Genomic DNA, 21,652 nt, shown 5'->3' on the forward strand with positions numbered 1-21,652 from the left:
ATCAGCCTTGAAAATAGTATTTGTTAAAAATAGTAGTTGCTGCAAGTGTTTCCAAAGAAATCAGAAATAAAAACCAAACCACTGAAATCACTAAAAGGAAAAAAAAAAAAATCTCTTGGTATGATGGGGATGTCGTTTCCCCCAGCTGTTCAAATAAGTTCACCTGTGGTCACTGTGACTAAACTCACCCTGAGGCTCTCCTTTTTAAGGGACTTGCTTCATCTGGAAGAGGAAAGAGCTCAATTCACTCACCCTCGCCAAGCCCCGCCAAGTGCTCCCAGCACGTGCCATCATGACCTAGTTTCTTCTCATCCAAATTTCCCTTTTTTTTTTTTTTAAGACTTTAGTCATAGATGCATGCACTTGCCAGGGAGAGACAGAGAGATGGAGAGTGAGAAATCACCCTCTGAAGGATGTCCAGGCCATATTCCCTTCTCCTCCATTGTACTTGGGATTTGGGGCACACACTTGTGCACACAAGCCTGGTGTGATTCCCAAGCTGTAGAGTCCAGGACTCAAACTGTGGTAGGTCATGTGAGAATCCAGTGCCTTAACCACCACACCACTTGCTGGCCCACAATTTAACTTTTTTACAACCTCTAGACCAAGGAGGGATCACGCTGATAATGGGAACTGTGTCTGACTTAAAGCACAAACAGACATGCCTTGATGATAAATAAAAGTTTCTCGACATTCGTACTGATTTTAACACATTTAAAAGTTTCTGATATGTTCTCCATGTATGTTCCATCAAATCTAAACATTAAAAGCATATACTTATGAAAATGAATGTCCAATTGGAATGATGTTTCATTAAGCCTGAGATTGTGAACTTAAGTATAAAAACAATCCACTCAAAGTAAGGTTTAGCCAGGGATGACTGTCTGCAGACAGGGGCTATGTCAACTCAGTGCTATCCAAGGTTCTCTGTTCACATCTGTTTGACTCTATAAAATAGCATTCTAAATGGATTTAAAAAGAATACAAATGCTGGAAAATGAAATCTACCTAGGCATACATCAACAAGGAAAGATATTTCAGGTTGAGAGACTGGATTTGCTCCTCAGTCCACCTCATTGACAAGAACGTCAAGTCTAAACCCAGGAGTGAGTTTGAGGAGATGATTTTCTGGAACACTGGAAAGACATAGGCAGTAGACCCAGTTTCCTCCCGCCACAGATAGGACTTCTTTTCTCTGTGTCCCTACTCAAGACCCCGTTGAATTTAAAAATGCAAAGAACACAATGTCTATAAGCATTCCCTTAAATAGAAGCAAATACACTGTGTATTTTTCCTTTGAAAGTTTCAGGAAGGACTGCACATCCAAGAATGTTCTTGCTATAAGTGAAGCTCACAGTTGATTCGGCCCTACCTTGCATTGACAGAGGAAACAGTAATTCTATTTATCTCTGCTCTAAATCCTGTTAAATCCTGGGGCCACTGGAAGTTGGATAGAAATAGATACATCTGTTCCTGTCTGCATAGTCGGGTTTCTTTAGTAAATATTTTGTATCCGTTGGTTAATTACATGAAGTATTAATCTAAATTCACAACGTGGGAGTATATGTATTTGTTGATTCTTGCTGCCAATTTATAGATAAGCTGAAATATTTCAAAATCATTTTTAAAAAGTCAGAAAGAGGGGTCAGATGGTGGCAGAGCAGTAAAACGCAGCATTCTGTGCAGCAGAAGCACATGGGAAGGTTGAGTTCACATCCGGAGACCTCTCTGAATAAACAGAATGCATGTATGGTCATGATCTGCTCAGGATGGATTACAGCATCAGGATCTGTTAGGAGTGCTGAATCTCTGACTCTCTATCTCTATCTCTCTCACAAATGGAATAAATTAATAAGCTTTAAAAATAGTCAGAGTAAAAGGTAAGGAATATTTTCTTTAATTTCCAGAGGGCACATGCTCTATCCAGAAAGAGACAGAGTGTCAGAGAGAGAATGATGGAGAAGGCATCCTCTAGTGGGAAATGGTCATGTAATAATCTTTTCTCCATCCTGTTGGAATTTTGGACACACATGTACACATGCCTGACATGCCTTTCAAACCACCAGGACTAGATTCAAACTATAAGTGCTCACATCCTGTTGGAATTTTTAAATATATGTTATTTCTATCACTTCTTTTTTAAAAATAATTTTATTTAAGTTTATTTATTTGTTTTTAATTTGACCAGAGAGGTACAGAGCAAGAGAGAGAGAGAGAAAGTGAAAAAGCAAGCCGACAGCTCTGGGAATTGAACTACAGTCGGCCATGTGGGAGTCCAGTGCCTTTAACCACCATGTCACCTGCTGGTCCACATCCTGTTGGAATCTTGGAGGCACATGTACACACATGCCTGACATGTCCTTCAAGCCACCAGAACCAGGTTCAAACTACAGTTGCTCACAAGGAAATCCAGCTTCCTTAACCCTAGGCTATAGGTTCAGCCCAGGAATATTGTTTATAATGAACAAAACTATTAAGTAACTTTTGACACCTTTAAAAATAATAGAAGTAACTTAAGATCATTAAAAATACAGCACAGGAGATTAGTCTAAGTTATCAACAATAAGTACACAAGATATTTAATACTCAAATTACATGCTTAGACAGCTAAAGGATGCTGTTTTTTTAGCATTTATTAAATACATTTTCTGGATGTGAACAGCAAAGAATTGATTATTGCTCCTCCAGTTTAAATTACATTCTTTTAATATAGAAAAAAGGACTTGTAAACTTCATCATCTACATGTAGCTTACTAAAATCAAATTTTTATTTATTTCCAAAAAGCAGAAGTACTCAAATTATTTTACTAACTTGATGAAAAGTGGCATAATTGAGTTCAGAGACCTTGATTCTAATTCTAGATATCTAACCTTCAGCATTTCTCTGTGATTTCTCTTTCAGCTTTTGTTTGTAAATGAAAAGACCAGGAAACAAACATCTGTAGTAGCATAAATCAATGACAGAGTGAGTGCATGGGTAGATTAATTGATAGGGAAGACAATAGATTCGACAGGATATAAGGGTAGACGCAGGGACACATGAACAGATGAGTGGATGGACAGATGGAAGGATGACAGAAGAATAGATGAACTCATGAGTGGATGGAGAGAGGAGATCGATGATAGATAGATATAGATGATAGGTAGGAAAAGGATGATCGAAAAGGAGATGTGTTAAATGAGGTTTACTAAGATTCACTCCTACTCTATTTGTTTTCATAAAGAAAGATGTCAGAAACCCTTTAAATTGGAAATTCTGAGTCTTCAGTATCAAATCAACCCCATGATAAAGCCATGATCCCTAAGTATAAGCTGTTATTAAAAAGGGAAAATAGACCTGTAATCACTCTCCTTAATAAAACTGTTAAAAAAAAGAATTCACTACATAGATTGCCAACTAAGTTAAAATCTATGCGTTAACATTTTTTTATCTAAGAGATCACTGTCATGGGAAAGCATCACTGCCTCATTTACCCCGGTTCATGTGTAATCATTTTTTAATAAAACGTTTGTAAGCATTTTTGTGGGAATAAGAAATACTCTTCAGTCATGTGTACTTTCTGGTTAAGTCTCTCTTAATGTAGTCACTAACATTTGCAAATGCAGGACGACTACTGCTCACCTTGAGAAGTGGGTGTACCTTAAGTGTAAACATACAGAGCTCTGTTTTTGAAGGTAGATTTGAAGACAAAATTCCAATAATAATGTTGAATACTTGAAGGGTTTAAAGTTGTCTAGCACAAAGAGAATTGAAGTGAACATATAAAAAAGGAGAGAGAAAAATGGGCAAAAATGTGCATTCTGTATCAAGATAATTTTAGGACTGTGCAAACAACTATGAAAAACAAAACAAAACAAAACAAAACACCAAACCAGGGTAGTATAGAGCTCTAACTTGCTACATAGACTGAGATTTCTAAAAACACCAGAACCAGAGAGAAGGGCTGGTGATATATGGTATGTCCCTCCTTTTCATGTTTCTTTCACTTAAAATTGGGATTCTAGATTTTATTTTATATAAAGTATATGTTATTTAGGATTTTCTTTGATATATATTGCACACAGATATAGGTGAAGTGAAAATACGCGTTTACAAATACTGTGTTTATCATTCAGAAGTAATACAAGATTTAAATTGTAATAGTCCATTAAGATTGGTTTAGTTTGGACACTTGAGAAATCTAATATTTAGAGACTTGAAGTGATGTATTTTGTGAGCTTTTTGTAAATATAAATAAAAATAAAATTTCAGGGTTTATAAAACTTGAACAAAACGGGGATATAAGTATTTTAAGTATATTTAAGTAGTTTAAACGTATAATTTTTTAAGATGTTCCCAAATTGCCAAGTGAGAACTTAGAAAACAAAGAGCAGGCAAATTGGACATTGTTGCAGGTAACATTTGTAAAGCCAAGATGCTCATACCCTGAGTGTCACTTGGAAATTTGGATGTTGATGTTGAAGCCAGTTTTGTGTGTGCTGCAGATGGTGGTGCCTAGCAGGTGCCTTCAGTTCTTGGGAAATGGGTTTGGAATTGAAATTGCTGATGGCCAATAGACAAAGAGGCCACGCTACCTAAAAATCTGTAAAAGAAGGGAAACAATGTTGGAATCCCCAGATTTAAGAAAATATTTCAGCTGCTGACATCCTTTTTCAGCAGAAACACACTGAGATTCATCGGGTCACCCAGCATCACTCCTGTTCCAGATTTAGCAAAACTAGGAAATGACTAGCTGCTTCCAAACCATGCACTGTGAAGAGTCTCCAGCCCCTCATGGTTTGAGGGTTGGAAACAAGAATAAGGGAAGTCCAGGGACTGGCCCAGAAATATCTATTGAAACAAGAAGTTGATTTTCTGCTTATAGAAGAACATAGCATTAGCAGAAACTGGAAGATTGGAAAGTTTAATAGCAGGAAGGGCAACTGTAGATACTAGAGATAGTACAGGGTGGGGGAATAACAGGAGGCAGGTAATAGGAGGAGGGATGGAGAGGAACAGGGAAAACAGATTTAATTGACACAAAATGAAAAAAATAGATTAAGAAATAAGTAACAGTTTTTGTGAAACAGATTTTAGTTCCTCTCACCACACAAATGAAACAATACGAGATGGTACATATGCTAATCTGTACGTAGCTGTATTTATCTCTGTATCTCATAATATTTTGTAAAGGAAGTCTATGTAGTTGCCTAACAGAGCATGGCAGACCATAGTCAAGTCCCAGAGATGGCTCTGGAAGGACTCTCCCTGAAGAATGAGAAAGAAGCTCTATGAGGTAAAACAGGCAGAAAATGAGCACAAGGTGGCTGTAGGAGCTTTTAAAGGTTTGGAGAATGGGGATGCAATTTGTCTGTTGGAGGAAATAAGATATACCTCATCCAAAATGCTTAGTACCAGAAGTGCTTCAGAGTTCAGATTTTGTTAAGTGTTGGAATATTCGCATATATGTAACAAGTTATCTTGAGGATGGGACCCAAGTCTAAACACAAAATCTGTTTACATTTTAGGTACACTTTATATACATAGCCTCAAAGTAATTTATACAATATTTTTGAATTGCAACATTTTGATGATCATCTGTCACATGAGGTCATGTGTCACATAGTAGATGCCTTCAGCATTTACTAAATGTTGAGTCAAAAATTATTAAAACCATAATGGTTATGGACAACCTTATCACCTTAAGCCTAAAGGGGACACCAAGCTCTTTGCAAAGATGATAAAGTTGATAATAAAACTTCCAAGTCACAGAGCATAATTTGACCTCAATGTGAGAATCAAATATTATGGTTGAATATGGCAATATATCATACAACAACACATATAACATAAGTAATTGATATTGTTAGTTGCCATACCTAAAGGTTTTTCAGTTCAAATCCATTCAACCAGGAATTCCTGTCACTAAACATTTGCAGCTAGAAATATCCTTGGATCTCTAATAATAAAATAATTAATTTTACTGATTTCAGAAGTTCAACCAATTGATCAATTGCTATTGATCACTGTAAGTCCTAATAGTTCCACCTGGTACAGATTAACTCCTAGAAGAAGTTCTTAACTAAAGAAAAAAGAAAAAAAAAAAGAACTGAAAATATTAACAAAGAGAAAGAAGTCGATTGCACTTTCTAACTAAATTTCTACAAGAAACATCAAACTAATAATTAAACATTGCTATGTAGTTTTAGAAAATTAAGTCAAGACAGCTTTCTTTCTTTCTTTCTTTCTCTTGGAGAGATTTTTGCTACAGGGCATGTGCGCTTGCCGGAGAGACAGAAAGTGAGAAATCACCCCCCAGGGGAGACGGCCATGCCACCGTAATTCCTTCTCCTCCATTTTCCTTTCAGGATCTTAGGCATGCACACACAGGCGCCCATTGTGAGTTTTAAGCTGCCAGGTCTGGGACTCAAACTGCAGTCATCTGCTAGTCCCCTAGCCAACTTTTTAATGACTTATCCAACGAAGTGTCACTTGCCTCTCAGAACTACCAATTTTTATTATTTATTTATATTGCCTGAGTTTTAATCCCAAATAACTGGATTCCTAAATGTTACATGGTGCTTTTTTTTATATGAGTAAAAGTCATGAAAAATAAATTTGTTAAGCTGAATCTCACCTTACATCATACTGATATTTCTGAGAAGTTTCAGGTCAAATATATCCCATTTTAAACAAAGTGAGCTTGGTTTACTATTTCAGGGAAACTGTTGAATCACTCAATCAAATAAGTGCCAGCTCTCTTCATCACCTCTTCATTATCCCCTATGAAGCAGTGTTCCTTACAAATTCTTTCATTTCAACTGCAAACCGTCTTTTGCCCCTTTGTGGTAAAGTGTTTTGTTCAGGGCTTTTCTCTACCGAGATGAGAAAACAAAGCAAATTAAAGAATTGTTTAAGGAAACATTTCCTCTTCCTGCTCAACTTTAAATTTTGAACTAAATACTGAATCTGCAAAAAGTGAAAACTGTTTTTCATCCAAACAACAGTTAGAGCACAATAATTCTAAACTAAAACTGGAGTTGGTGCATCTCTGGTCTGAGGACCACACCTACCCTTGTCACTTTTTCCAGGACTCTCCTTAGTTTCTATGAAAACAACCAGACATTCATGCGATTACAGAACAGAAACCACAGAAAAAGATGAGCTGAGTCACAGGCTCCATTAACTATTCTCCAGATTGCTACTTACTCACAGGAAAAGGAAAATCAAGGACAACAAATCTTTGCAAAATGCTCTAATCACAGGCTTATGTCAAGTAAATATATTGTGAAATGGGTTCTTTCTTAAAGTAAGAATAGACTTATAGCACATCAGTATAATGAATATACTGAAAAAATACAATTTAACCTAGTAAAAGGAAAAGCAGAGTATATGGCAAAAAGGTCATTCATTCATTGACGCAGCAGCCCAGAGTACTGAAACACAGCAGAGGAAATTGAATCCAATATTCACTCCCTCCAATGCCTGACTTACCTTCTTGCTTTCTGCTATATTGTCCACTTCATCTTATTTAAAATAGAAACTGCACAAGCCTGCATGCTTCCTAAGTAGGAAAATGCTCACTGATGGGAACAAATGTTAGCCTTGCTTTTACTATTAAAAACTCTATGCATATTAGATGATAATTATCTTTTTTTTTTTTTTTTGAGAGGTTTTTGCTATAGGGCCCATTCACTTGCCAGAAAGTCAGAGAGAAAAAAAGCAAGAAATCACCACGCAGGGGGGATGGCCACACCGCAATCCCTTCCCCTCCATTCTCTTCTCGGGATCTTGGGCATGCACGCACATGCACCCAGCATGAGTTTAAGCACCAGGTCCGGGACTTAAACCACAGTAGACTGCATGGGAGTCCAGTGACATAGCCATTATGCCAACTGCTGGTCCTGATAATTATCTTTTTTAAAAAGAAAAGGAAGAAAGGACAACACTTAGCTGCTTTTAAAAATCTTTATTTTAAGTGGTAACTCAAATAAATATAAATAATAATACATATTTTGGCATAATTATATTTTATAAAATTTGTCACTCAATCCTTTCTTATTTTCAGAAGAAAAAAATCTAGATGTGGGAACCCCTGTGTATGCTGCTTAGGACGTATTGCATCATTTCCATTTTGGCTATCAAATCCTTTTAATTAGATTTTGCATCATGATTCATTTATACACACATACAGACAGACAACGATATAAAAGTTCATGAGACAATGCTTTATTATGTGTGCTGCTCTTAAATATTTTCTATTCTAGTTCTTTCCTTCCTTTTCCTTCCTCTTCTATTCTTCAGTTTATGGAGAGGCCGACTAAACTGATTACATGAACCTAATGGGTCATGATCCCCAACTTGAAAAATACCTCTCAAGATGACCACATAGCATGTGCATAAGGTCACACCTACAATTAGCTGCTGCTATAGCTGCTGGTGGTCTGTTCACCAGCAGTAAGACACCAGATCTCTGAGAGCGAGGTCTGGCCTAGTATTGTACAGACCAGGAATATTCCATTCGGGTGGGGAAAGGAAACGGAGAAAGAGAAGATAGGAAGAGATATTTGATGAGCTGTCCATGACTCACTTGAAAAGGATTGAGATAGGAACATACCATTTCAAATCAAGCAAAATTGAAAAATGAACCCTTAGATCTCAGGTAAGATGAGTTCCTTGACAGTTAGTGCCTATCTGGCTTTCTTTCCCACATACCTCCCCACCACGCCACCCTCATTTCCATGAAGTTCAGATGTTAGTCCCTGCTTTACTTCAAATAAACCACATCAGAGCATGCATCATGTTTGCACTGAGACCCTCGTGTGCTTCACCAGACAGGGAAGACTCCAGGAAGCATTTTCTATCTGTAATAAAAAGTTAGGATAAGACCTTGAGAGACAGGATAGTCTGGAGCCCAGGCTACTCTTTACGACCAAGAATCTCCTTCAGTGAGGAGTCACCCCTTTCACACATTCCTGACTGCTAAGCCATGCAGACACAGCTGCAGAAGTCTCCACAGGAAGAACATGTTCACTTGAGAGTGATTTTCTAAAACATTTATGCCTGTGCTCTTCCTTTTGATTCATGTGATCAAGAGGAAGACGATTTGGTATGCTTTGCATTTTATATGACTGCGTAAACTATAAGGAGAATGACATTCTAAACTTTAGTTCACTGAAATCAGAAAATAATTGTTTTTAGCTTTTGCATGAGCACTAGTTGAAGGAGCTTAAATTCAAGGTTTATTTTGAGTAATAGTAGTGATCAGGGAAGCAAACTGTGGTCTCTTTGAAACATGTCAAAGAGTTTCTGTTTTCTGCAAACTTTAAGGACAACCTTCTAAAGTTGCCTGGGTCCATCCACTGGTTACTTCTAGTCTATTTAGACTCTTGCTGGAGAACTGAAGGTTAAGGACTGCAATCATAAATACCCACCAATTCTAGATGGTCACTTTTGCTGAAGGACAAAAATTAGGTTATCTTTTAGGCCCCAGTAACCATAATGCCAAACTTTATGAGTTTAATTTCATGAACATTCAGATGGGCAATAAATCTTCCTTTTACATTTGAAAGGTGAAATCAAGATAAAGCAATTTATAGAAACATTGGAGAATATAACTGCTCACAAAATGCCTATGTTGTTTTGAGTTCATTCTGTTTGTGAACTGAAATGTTTTGATAAAACATGGGCCTTTTCTAAGCTTGTTAAATTAATAAATTTAGGCTAGCTCCATGGTCTGGGTTAAAGTAGCCAGATCCCACATGGTGACCACACAAATCAAGTCCTGGACCTGGTGGCTTAAGAAACATATCAGTGAGTGTGCATTCAAAGCAAAAATTCCCAAAGAAGGGGAAGGAATTGTGGAATGACCCTTTTCTATGGGGGAGCTTTCTCTTCTCCCTCTCTCTGTTCGTCTCTTGCAAGTGTGCAGGCCCTCTAGCAAAAGGAAAATTAATGAATTTGTTAAAACTAATAAAACAATTCTCCACTTCTTTGCCATTGAATCTTTAGCTTACATGAATGTTTTGTCTTTACATGGTGTTTGTCTTTTAGTGCTTGTTTATTTCACTTACCATTATTCCTCCAAGTTTGTCAGTGTTTCCTCAAATGATTGCATTTCATCTTTTTATTATGTGTTTCATTGTGTATGTATATCACATTTTCTTCATCCATTCATCATTTGTTGCACACTTACATCGATTCTATTTCTTGGTTGTTATAAATAGTGCTCCAATAAACAAGAAAGTAAAGACATCTCTTCTCCATACTAATTTCCTTTTCCTTCAGTATATTCTTAGTAGTGAGATTACTGAAACTTAAGGTTACTCTATTCTTAGATTTTTGAGGAACTTGTATATTGTTTTCCATAATGACTGTTCTAATTTACAGTCCCCTTAACAGTGCACAAGAGTTCCTCTCTTGCTACAGCCTCTCCAGCATTTGTTAATCTTTTAAAAAAGAAAAAAAAATAGTAGCCCAGGGACCAGCAGATGGCATAATGGACTCTCATGTAGTTGGACTACATTTTTGGACTCTCATGTAGTTGACTGTGGTTCAAGACCCGGACATAGTGGCTTAAAACTCATGCCAGGCACGTGTGCATGTTCAAGATCCCGAGAGGAGAATGGAGGAGAAGGGATTGCAGTGTGGCCATTCCCCCTAGGAGGTGATTTCTTGCTTTCTGTTTCTCTGTTTCTCTCTGTCTCTTCAGTGAGCACAAGCACCCTAGGGCAAAAATCTCTGTAATATATATGTATGTGTGTGTGTGTATATATGGTGAGCTGCTCAAGTTCCCTGTATGTTCTGGTTATCAGTCCCTTATCTGAGGCATAGTTTTCAAACATACAGTTAAAAGATGAGTGAATGATCTGAACAGACAATGCTCCAAAGACATATGAACAGCTAAAAAGCATATGAAAAAATATTCAACATCCCTTATCATGCAGGAGATGAAAATCCAACTACAATGAGATATCACCTAACCCTAGTCAGAATGGCTATATTTAAAAAAAAAAAAAAAAACAATGAAAGCGATGATAACTGTTGGTGAAGCTGTAGAGAAAAGAGAACTTTCCTACCCTGTTGGTGGGATTGTCAATTAGTACAGCCACTATAGAAAACAATATGGATATTCCTCAATGATCTACAAGTAGAACTACCATATGATCCAACAATTCCACTCCTGGGTATCTACCCAAAGGATAGGTAAACATTCAGTTGGAAAACACTCACATGTCCTTATTTATTGTGGTTTTTATTCACAATTGCTAAGACATGGAACCAACACAATGCTCATGAACAGATTAATGGATTGAAAAATTTGGCACATATACACTATGGAATACTACTAAACCCATGAAAAACAACTAGACACTTGCATTTGAAGAAAGTAGATGAATATGGAAGATTTAGTACTAAGTGACACAAACTAGACTATAATAGAAAGGCTTTGTCCCCACTCAATATATACCAAATGTCTGCACTCTATGGTAGAAACTGAAAGAGCAGACGGTATAAAGGCATGGAGAGCAACTGTGGAAACTAGAGGCAATTGTAAGAGGAAGGTGGGAAGTGGCAGAGGGTGAGAGGGAAGGACTCAAAGGGGAAAAAGAAAGAAGTAAAACATTTAAGGGACACATCTGTTGATGATAATATGTATGGTAGTACTTTTGTTGAACCAATATACAGTGTATTCACAATGGGTAAACACATTTGGTATACTGTATTGATACAAAGAAATGGAATGTGAAATAAATACATAAAGAAAGAAAAAAATAATAAGTTTTTAAAAAGAATGTAAAATTCTCTTTTATTTAAAAAAAGTTCTGTAATGTTTGCTTTATAAAGATGAAAATTAAAATAAAAAAATAGCAATTCAAACTGTCACCAAGTTATACCTCATTTTGATATGCATTCCCCTGACAACCAGTGATAGTGAGCATATTTTCATGAGCTTCTTGGTCATTTGTATATCTTCTTTCAAGAAATATCTTTTCAAAACAATTGCCCATTTTAAAAACTGGATTATTCCTTTTTGTGCTGAGGAGCTGTTTGAGTTCTTTGTATAGTGTAATTATTATCCCTTGTCAGATGGAAAACTTGTGAATATTTTCCCCATTCTGTAGTTTGTCTCTTCACTCTGTTTCCTTCGCTGTGCAGAAGGTTTTTAATTCTATGTAATCCTATTTATCTAGTTTTGGCTTTTGCTGCTTGTGCTTTTGAAGTTTTACTTTAAAAAACTTTGACTAGAAATAATGTTCTGAAGTGTTTCTTTAAATTTTTTCTTTCTAATAATTTTATTATTTGGGGTCTTATATATAAATCTTTAACTGATTTTGAGTTAATTTTTGTAAATAGTGAGAGATAAAGTTCTAGTTTCATTATTCTCCATATGTCTATATAATCTACTGAGCACTATATATTGAAGAAACTGTCCTTTTCCCAGTGAATGTTCTTGGAATATTGTCAAAAACAAGTTATATTTATGTCTGCAAATTTATTTCTGCATTCTCAGTTCTGTTCAATTGGTCTCTATATCTGTTTTGGTTTTTTTTTCCCCCTTGGGTTTTTATTTTTGTTGTTTGTTTGTTTTCCCCCCAGCACCATGCTGTTTTGGTTACTATAGCTTTATACTATATTTTGAAGTCAAGTAGTATGCTGCATCCAACTTTGTTCTTTTCAGACAGGGTTTCTTTAGCTATTCAGTGTCTTTTGTGGTTCTATTCAAGTTTATGATTTTTTTCTGTTTATGTTTACGTGAAGAATTCCATTAGTATTTTATGTGGGTTTATGTGAAGAATTCCATTAGTATTTTAATAGGGGTTGCATTCAGATAACAGAAGTGGGAAAGAGAAGAAGCTGGTGGAATGGGGGAAAACTTGGTTAACAGATACAAGAGTGCAATTAACAAAGTGGAATGAGTTTTAGAGTACTCAGCACATAGAATAATGACAGTTGATAACAATATAATGTACATTTCAAAATACTTAAGAGTGAATTTCAAATGTGCACAGCACAAGGCAAAAACAAGTGTTTGAGATAGTGGATATGTTTATCACCCTGATTTGATCAATACATAGCATGTACATGTTTTGAAAAACCACACCTACTCCATAAATATATATAACTATCACATGTAAATTAGAAATTATAAAAATTATTTTTAAGGGGCCAGCAGATGGCATAATAGCTATGTTGCTGGACTACCATGTAGTTGACTGCAGTTCAAGTCCCATACCCAGTGGCTTAAACTCATGCCAGGTGTGTGAGCATATATGCCCAAGATTCCAAAAAGAGAATGGAGGAGAAGGGATTGCAGCATGGCCATCACCCCTGGGGGGTGATTTCTCGCTTTCTGTCTCTCTGTCTCTCTCTGTCTTTCTGGCAAGTGCGTATGCCCTAGAGCAAAAATCTCTCTAAAAAAATAAAAAATAAGAATAAATTATTTTCAAATAAAATAATGGGGCCAGCCCATAGTATGATGATTGAAGAGGCTGGATCTCACATAGTGGTCTACCATGAATGCAATGGCTTGAGAAACATTCTAGTTCCTAAGCATGCATGCCCAAAATCACAAAAAAAAACAACAACAAAAAAAGGGAACATGGAGCAGAAGGGAATGTGATCTAGCCATTCCCCATGGAGGGGTCCTTTCTCACTTTCTACTTTCTCTCTCTCTCCTCCTCTGAGCTCATGTACCTTCTGTCAAAAATTTTAAAAGACAAAATTGTAAAACATAAATAAATAAGGGACCAGCAGTTAGTGTAATGGCTATGTCGCTGGACTCCAATATAGTTGACCGTGATTTGAGTCCCGGACTCGGTGGCTTAAACTCACGCTGGGTGCGTGTGCATGTGTGCCCAAGATCCTGAGAGGAGAATGGAGGAGAAGGGATTGCAATGTGGCCATCAGCCCTGTGGGTGATTTCTTGCTTTCTGTCTCTCTCTGTCTTTCTGGCAAGCGCGTGTGCCCTATAGCTAAAACATCTGGAAAGAAAGAAAGAAAGAAAGAAAGAAAGAAAGAAAGAAAGAAAGAAAGAAAGAAAGAAAGAAAGAAAGAAAGAAAGTAAGTTAATACCTAGCTACATCACACTCTTATTATACTTTTAGTACTGTTTTGTTTCTCCTAATTTTTTTCGTTTACAAGGATTTCAACCTATGAACTTATCTCCCCTGAGTATAAAGCTTCCTGTGGAGATAAAAGAAGGATGTGTCCCTCTCTCCATTCCCCATGATGTATAGCCCAGTGTTTTCTACATGACTGGGGCTTAGTATGTGTTCAGAAACTAAGTTATTCTTTTTTTCTAGAGGAAGAGACTACATATTACCAACTGTTTCACAAAATCACCCTTTATATCTCTTAATCTGATATCAGGTGCATTTATGTAACATTAATAGGATAGATGTACAGAGAAATAGTTGCTCTTAATATTACTTTCCAGAGAGCAATGACTTTTGTTTAAGAACATATATCAAAAATAAAAACTCCAGCCCAGATCATGGCCTCTCTGAGCTCAAGAATGTTGAATGCCCAGCAACTGAGGTTGAAATAGTAACAAGCCTTACCTGGAATAAAATTTTAACAGTGAGAATATAAGAAAGCCAATCAGGCCAAGTGATCATGTCATGCCCTTCATTTGTCTCCCTTACGGTAGGAGTGTCAGAGCTCAGAGATTGAACTATGGAAACCCAATAATGAACCATGTTTCATGCATTTCATTTTATCATAACTCATTTCAGAGGAGTCAGGACTTATCTCTCAAATTTTTTAGGATATCACATGCAGTCCTGGATTCACTAGTACACCATTCCATGTAACTATATATATTGTCACCAGACCTGTAGTCATAAAGTCCACTCATTCAGCCTTGGCTTTTCCCCTCCCACCACCAGCCCATTCCTTATGTGACTTGGTGATGTCTTGAAGCCCCTACTGAGGCTCTGTTATTCCAGAGCGAGGCCTTATCCTCTCCATGCTATCCTTCTGCAGGTCTGTGGCCCCCCACTCCATTCATGAATCAAAGCCAGATTGGCAGGAAGTCTTTGACTAACAACAGTAGTGGATCTTCTGAGCAATCACTCATGGTGTAATTTTTTTTTTCTTTTAGTCCCTAACATTTCCTTGGCTTTGATAGTTGCCTTGGAATTCCTGTACTGTTGTTGATTTCATCTGCCCAACTCATCCTCACTGAGGCCTTTCAATAATTAGAACCCAGCTTCACCAACATGGCCTGGGGCTCTGTGGCTTAGGATACTCGGGTTTTCCTTGGTTTTCATGTCATATGGTGACTGATGGGATGTTCCCTACTCCAATGTCAAAGTATTATCCCCATCCCTGTTTGACCCCAGGGAAAGGAGAAACATAATAACCCCATCACCCAGCAGGCTACTATTATTGAGTCATTTGTTCCCTGAGCAGTGCCTTTTAAAAACTTAAGATTTTAGTTCCAAGGAATGAACCAGTTAATGGGAATGCCTGGCCCCTGAGATGAAGAGAGGGCACATGTTTGCAATAGATGTTCAGCATCTATCATAGCTGACCACGTAGAAATGCCTCACCTCTTGGTACATCTGCAGTGCCCCAGTTAAAAGTCTATGTTCTTAAAAGAAGAGGGCATAGGAACTAGGTCAGCTGATGTGAAAGCATTGTAAAACCAAGTGGTTGAGAATGACCCAGTTCTGGTATCACAACACATGAGATAAAAGGTTAAAAAAAAATCAAGTCTGTTTAAGTACTTAGAGACCAATACTTCATCAAGATCCTTTCAGTAAAAGATTTTATTTAACATGAAAGTTGAGAAACTCGTTATTGACTTGACAGCAGATTAAGGCTATTAAGAAAATTTGCTAAAATAAACAAAGAACTTGTGCCCTGCAGTAATGGCGAAATTGCCGGTAATCACTAAGTAAAAACAACTGAAGAACAGGATGAAACCAATAATCATCTCACTTACATGAAGTACCCTGCAGGTAATGACCTAACAAAAATGAAGAGAGAGCACAGCTTTAATTTATGGACATAAAAGGAAGTAATAACTAGTATGTGTGGATATAAAGCCTAGCTAAACAAAGGAAGATTATTAACCCAGGAGCTGTGTCCATGTGTATTGTTTGAAAAGATCTTTGTCAAGTCCTAAAGACAGCTTCAGTGACCTCCCTAAGAACACCATACTTAGGAAATAGGACTGCAAAGTCATAAAGAATTGCGTGATCTTGCAGAAACTCATGTCCTTTTGCAGGGATCCCCTCATTTATCAAATAAGGCTGTTATAATTTCACAAAAGAATTTCAGTGTACCTTCTGACTGGAACACTTTTTATTTGTGAGAAAGGATATTATAAATTTACAAAATGTATTCCACTCCAAAAACTATCTCCTATGGAAAAGGGTAGAAAACCACATGCTTATCAAGGACATTTAATCCCCACTTTAGCACCTTCAGAAATTATGTAATTTCTTCAATTTTTATTTTCAGATATTCCCCTCTTCATTTATTAACTCTCAAAATTGCTAGTTTTTTTCATGGATCACTGTAACTTGGAAGTATTTTGGGTATTATGTCAGCTTCTTGAAATTTCAGAGCTACCAGGGATACAATCATTTGCACTTTCACTGACTCACTTAATGGCATCAGTGAAACACAGCATATCCGTGTCATTGTGTAATTTTTGAACCTGCTTCTAGTATGACAGTATTAAACATAATGATAAATATGTATTTTTTTCTTTTTTTTTTTAGAGGTTTTTGCTATAGGGTGCATGTACGTGCCGGAAAGACAGAGAGAAACAGAGACAGAGAGCAAGAAATCCCCCCCAAGGGTGAATGGCCATGCCGCAATCCCTTCTCCTCCATTCTCCTCTCAGGATCTTGGGCACACATGCACACACACCCGGCATGAGTTTAAGCCACCATGTCCGGGACTCGAACCGCAGTCGACTACATGAGAGTCCAGCGACATAGTGGTTAACTGTTGGTTCCATAAATATGTATTTTTAATGACATGAGAATGCCATCTATTTGCTATTACAAAACTGACCATGTTTCATTTGTTTTTAACTGATGTTCAAAATGAGTAATGAGGAAGAAAACTCACTTAATTTGGCTTCTTTAGATGAAGGTATTTTCCAGAAGGTTTTGGGCATATTGCTGACTTTTGAAAGACCCAGTAGAAAACCCCATCCTGGAAACCCCCTCAGGGAGAGCCCAGAGCTGGTGAGAAGGCCACCTGGGATGTGTTTTCCCAGCTAGACTAGAACTCGAGGTTCCTTGTCACAATCAGCCTTACTCATTCCATTCAGAATTCAGAATCTTCTCCCAAGGGTTCTTTTTCATTGGTGAAGACTGAAACTGATGGGAAGTCAGCCAGTAAGAACTTTGAGCTTTTGGTCCAAAAAATGAGAGCCAGAGCATGTGATGCTATGAGGCAAGGGGGAAAAAGGACTTGCACACTCCCGGGCTGCTCCTCTTATATCACCGTGATACTTCCTCCCAGCAAGCCCTTCTTCCTTTTTTGTCCCCTGACCTCTTTGCCTCTACCTCCCTCTCCAAATTGTCTCCCTCTTCCTCCATCTATTCCACAACATGCTCATAAACATGCATTCATTTGCACAGCACACATATGTGCAAACACACATGGCACATGTGCCCAGACTGATTGGTGTGAGGATAGTCGCATCTACATGAAACAGTTCCTGCTCTGTGAGCCATGTCTGGCTGCATAAAGAGAAAAGAAAGAAAACAACATCTTGGAAGAGAAACGAAGGGAAAGGAGTCAAATGTATCAGGGAAGGAGGAGCTTGTAAGGAAGAAGCCAGGCAGCTACTATAAATGAGGAAATGTCTCTCTACATAGCTCTGTTTATGTTTATCCCTCATTCATACTGAAATATCCGAAATAATGGAGGCTTACTTTGAAGAGTACATGGAGTGTTGCGTGTATATGTGATAGTATTTGTGGATGTGTATAAGGTGTGTGTTTGTGTATGTGTGTGTGCATGAGGTGTGTGTATACAAAGTACCTGTATTATGAAAAAACTATGCAGAGGTTTTTAAAATTTTTGCACCAAAATAAACTTACACTTTATTCACATTTTTTTCACAAGCTTTTCGACTTTCCCTTGTGTGTTTGTATGTGTGTGTGTATATGTGTGTGTGGGGGGGTATATCTGTGGTGTGTGTGTATAAATGTATGTATATGTGTTTATAAGTGACTCTGGTATATGTACCTGTATATGTGCATACATATGTATATATGTGGTTGTATATAATGCTCATATGTATGTGTGTGAGTGTTCACCTGCACATGCATGCAGATGTGTGTGTGCACGTGTTTGCACATGGATATATGCATGTGTATGTGTGCAAATGTGTGCATCTGTATGTATGTGTCCCTGTGTCACTCACAGACCCCTGAGACTGGTGGTTGATAGTGCAGAACTTGAAGCTCATGTAAGTATTTTGAGTATGAAAAGGCAAATTCGTGCAATAGAAGTGCATTAGTCATTTGCAGTTTACTAATTGTGTATGTTATTTTCATGCTAATGCTTCATGAAAGTGTAGTAAATTGACATAATAACAGAGTTGGGTGCATTCTCAGCATCGTAGCCCTAATATGCCTGATTCTATTCTGTGTGCATAAATGCAGGCGATTAGGGTCTCCAAAGTAAATGGGGAGTTTATGGAGACCTGGTGGCTCCCAGAAACACCCAGGGCAACCTAATGTGACATAATATTGTTGCCATGGTAACATGGATATTCAGCACAAGAATCACAACTATATATCACCAATTTAGTGCTCTACTAAACACAAAATAATACCTCCTTTAATGATGCTGGGCTGTGGTTCCCAGGAATATAGGGCCCCCTGTAGCAAGTGCCAATTGCAGAAAAAAACTGCAGGGAGAAAAAAAAAGAAGTACTTATTGTGCAGAGTCGTGGACTTCACAAATGAAAGTCAGGCTACAGTTATTTGCAATGGCTCTTAATAAGAAATTATTTTAGCAAATTGCATCTATAGCCTTTGGTTGGAATGCTCCAAACCTGGAATTAGGTGCCTTAACTTAGAGCTGATTGGAAACGAGACTAAATCTGAGAATTGTAGCCAGTAATTACAAAGGTTGGTCCTCGCTCTGGTCTGCTGTGAATAATTATTTCTGCTCGTGGAGAAAATCACACAATGGTGTAAGAGGATGAGGTGGAGTCTGTCATATGAAATGATACGAAGGCTTTCGCAATGCAGAGCTTGGAAACAATAGCAAAGAGAAGCCAGCCTGTCTATTTTTACTCTGGTGAATGATGGCTGTGAGGGAATCCTCCGCTTGCCTCCTGCTACACTACCATTTGTCCAAACTCATTTTCATTTTATCATGATTGGTTAAGAAAACATCCATTTGACAATGCCTGTCATCTGCATGGGCTGTCTCCTCTCCAATGACAGAGTTGAACTGTAAAGAGGGCTCTAGATCTTGTGAATTTCTACCTTTTTATGTCCCCTAAATAATAATCTTCCTGAGGCCAGCAGGTGGCATGGTGGTTAAGGCGCTGGAATTCCCACTTGGCTGACCATGGTTCGAGTCCTGAACATGGCAGCTTGCTCTCTCTCCCTCTGGCAAAAACCCATATGAAAAAAATAATAATAAATAAATAAGTGAATAAAATAATTAAAATAATAATAATAATAATCTTCCTATTTCTATCCACCATTCCTTTCCACGTTCCTTAATAGTTGGCCACTTGAAGGGCAAACATGGGAGGCACCTGAATGTAGTAGAAAGAGTATAGGCTTTGGAGAGAAACAGACCTAAGATTTGAAACCTACTTGACTTTGAATTGGTCTTTGAAAAAGTTACAAAATTGCTCTAAGTCTACATTTTCTTATCAGTGAACTACATTTGGATTGTATGAGAGGTGCCTGAAGTGTGTCCAATCTCCTGCCCACACACAAGGTATCCCCAGGATACCACATGTCTTTCGCTCTACTAGGAGACCCTGGGGTCTTTAGTTTGTGTAGGACCTTCTCACTGACCGCTGGGAGATCTTCTATAAGCTGCCCTGGAGAGTGTACTGGGGGTCTTCACAGGAGACTAAGACTGTGGACCCCTGACCATGTGCATGACAAGTGTGATAGCACTGAGCAGGGAACAAGGCAAGGTCATCCTCAGGCCCAGCCACCAAGCAAAGCAGAAACAGAGCCCCAAATTATTCTACACTAACTGAATGAGCTTTTAAAAAGACATTTTTCTATAGTTTAGGATCATAGTTTCACTAAATGGTGAAATAATTTTATGCTATTTTCCCTACTAATTACTATCTTATTATTAGAAAGGATGGTTTCCTTGAAATCTAGAAAATTTTGCTCTAGTGGATTTCAATGGTATGGTGAGACCAGAGCCAAGTCTCTCATTCCGAGGAAGATGGCGACACCTAGTGACCATTCACTAGAGGTACGAGTGCTTCACACCTATGTTGTTTCAGGCCTTACCATGCTTTTACACACCCAATATTTCTTTGTGGCAGGTGAGAAAGGAAAGCAAACCCCTATGTCTTTGAAACTTTGAATCTCATAGAACATTTGACCTTAATGAGTTTATTACTGAGAATCCTGGAGAAACCTAGAAATGAAAACAGCCACGCGCAAGTCACCCACACAAAAAGACTGTAAGCTTTGTTCCTCTCCCATCCTTAGACAGTTCTGATTTTTTCAAATTGGCATGTGCATTCACTTTAGGGCGGCAGAGAGAGAGGAAAAAAGAGAAAGCAATCCCTCCATGAGTATGGTCACACAGCAATCTCTTCTCCCCATTTTGTGGGGATTTGGGACATACTCGCACACGCACATGCCTAATGCGTTTTTAAATCTCCTGGGGCTGGGGTTTGAACTGTGGTCGGCCATGGAGGATCTAGTTCTCTTAACTACTATGCTACAGGGTCTACCCAACACTGTCGATTTTCAAAGAGCTCATCATGAATAAGGTGGATATGCGACTAGGACATATTTAAATATAATAACCTTACATTCTAGTGTTTGATATAGACGTGGTTAATAGAATCTCTCATTTCTTGCGGATACCCTGCACACTATAACCTGACACACATGTTTTCATTCTTTCCATTTTTCCTAGTCATGAATTAATTACACAGTGTCCTGAAACAAAGAAAAAAATGCCTCATGGTTCCTCCTCATTTTCTGAAGTGGGAAAAGATTTGTTCTTTCTGCTCTAGAATTTCAGAGGAAAAGAAAGAAAGAATGGCAGCCAGAGATGGCATGGAGATTAAGGTACTGAATCCTTCGTGGACAACTGTGTGGTTTGAATCCCAGACCCAATGGCTTAAATAACACACCCTGTGCATGTGCCTGTGTGCCCAAAATCACTAGAAGAGACCCGAGAAGGGAATGCATCTGCCTTGGAACATGATTTCTCACTTTCCCTCTATCTTTCTCTGTCGGTCTCTGGTGAGCACATGTGCCTTATAGCAAAACTAAGGGAAAAAAAAAAAAAGAAAGAAAGAAAAAGAAAAAATGCAGAAACAAAAATGAATTTTTATGGTGTTTTCAACATATAACCAAAAAGAGAAGGCTAATAATAATATGGCAATCCACTTTCCCTCATCCAAAAAAAAAAAAAAAAAAAAAAACCAAAAAAAAAAAAAAAAAAAAAAAAAAAAAAAAAAAAAAA

At 37.7% G+C, this 21,652-nt stretch overlaps 1 long non-coding RNA gene across 2 annotated transcripts in view; it reads right to left on the reverse strand.

The window, feature by feature from the left end:
- The window catches only part of LOC102484807 (uncharacterized), a 272,769-nt gene extending 255,558 nt beyond the window's left edge, over positions 1-17,211 (reverse strand). For both annotated transcript variants that reach the window (XR_333447.2, XR_003550962.1), the window contains exon 1: positions 17,072-17,211. This is a non-coding gene — a long non-coding RNA (uncharacterized LOC102484807). The remainder of the gene's footprint in view (positions 1-17,071) is intronic.
- Between the last annotated feature and the right edge of the window lie 4,441 nt (positions 17,212-21,652).

This window comes from Tupaia chinensis, unplaced genomic scaffold (genome assembly GCF_000334495.1).
Source record: "Tupaia chinensis unplaced genomic scaffold, TupChi_1.0 Scaffold000052_1, whole genome shotgun sequence".
Taxonomy (NCBI): domain Eukaryota; kingdom Metazoa; phylum Chordata; class Mammalia; order Scandentia; family Tupaiidae; genus Tupaia; species Tupaia belangeri.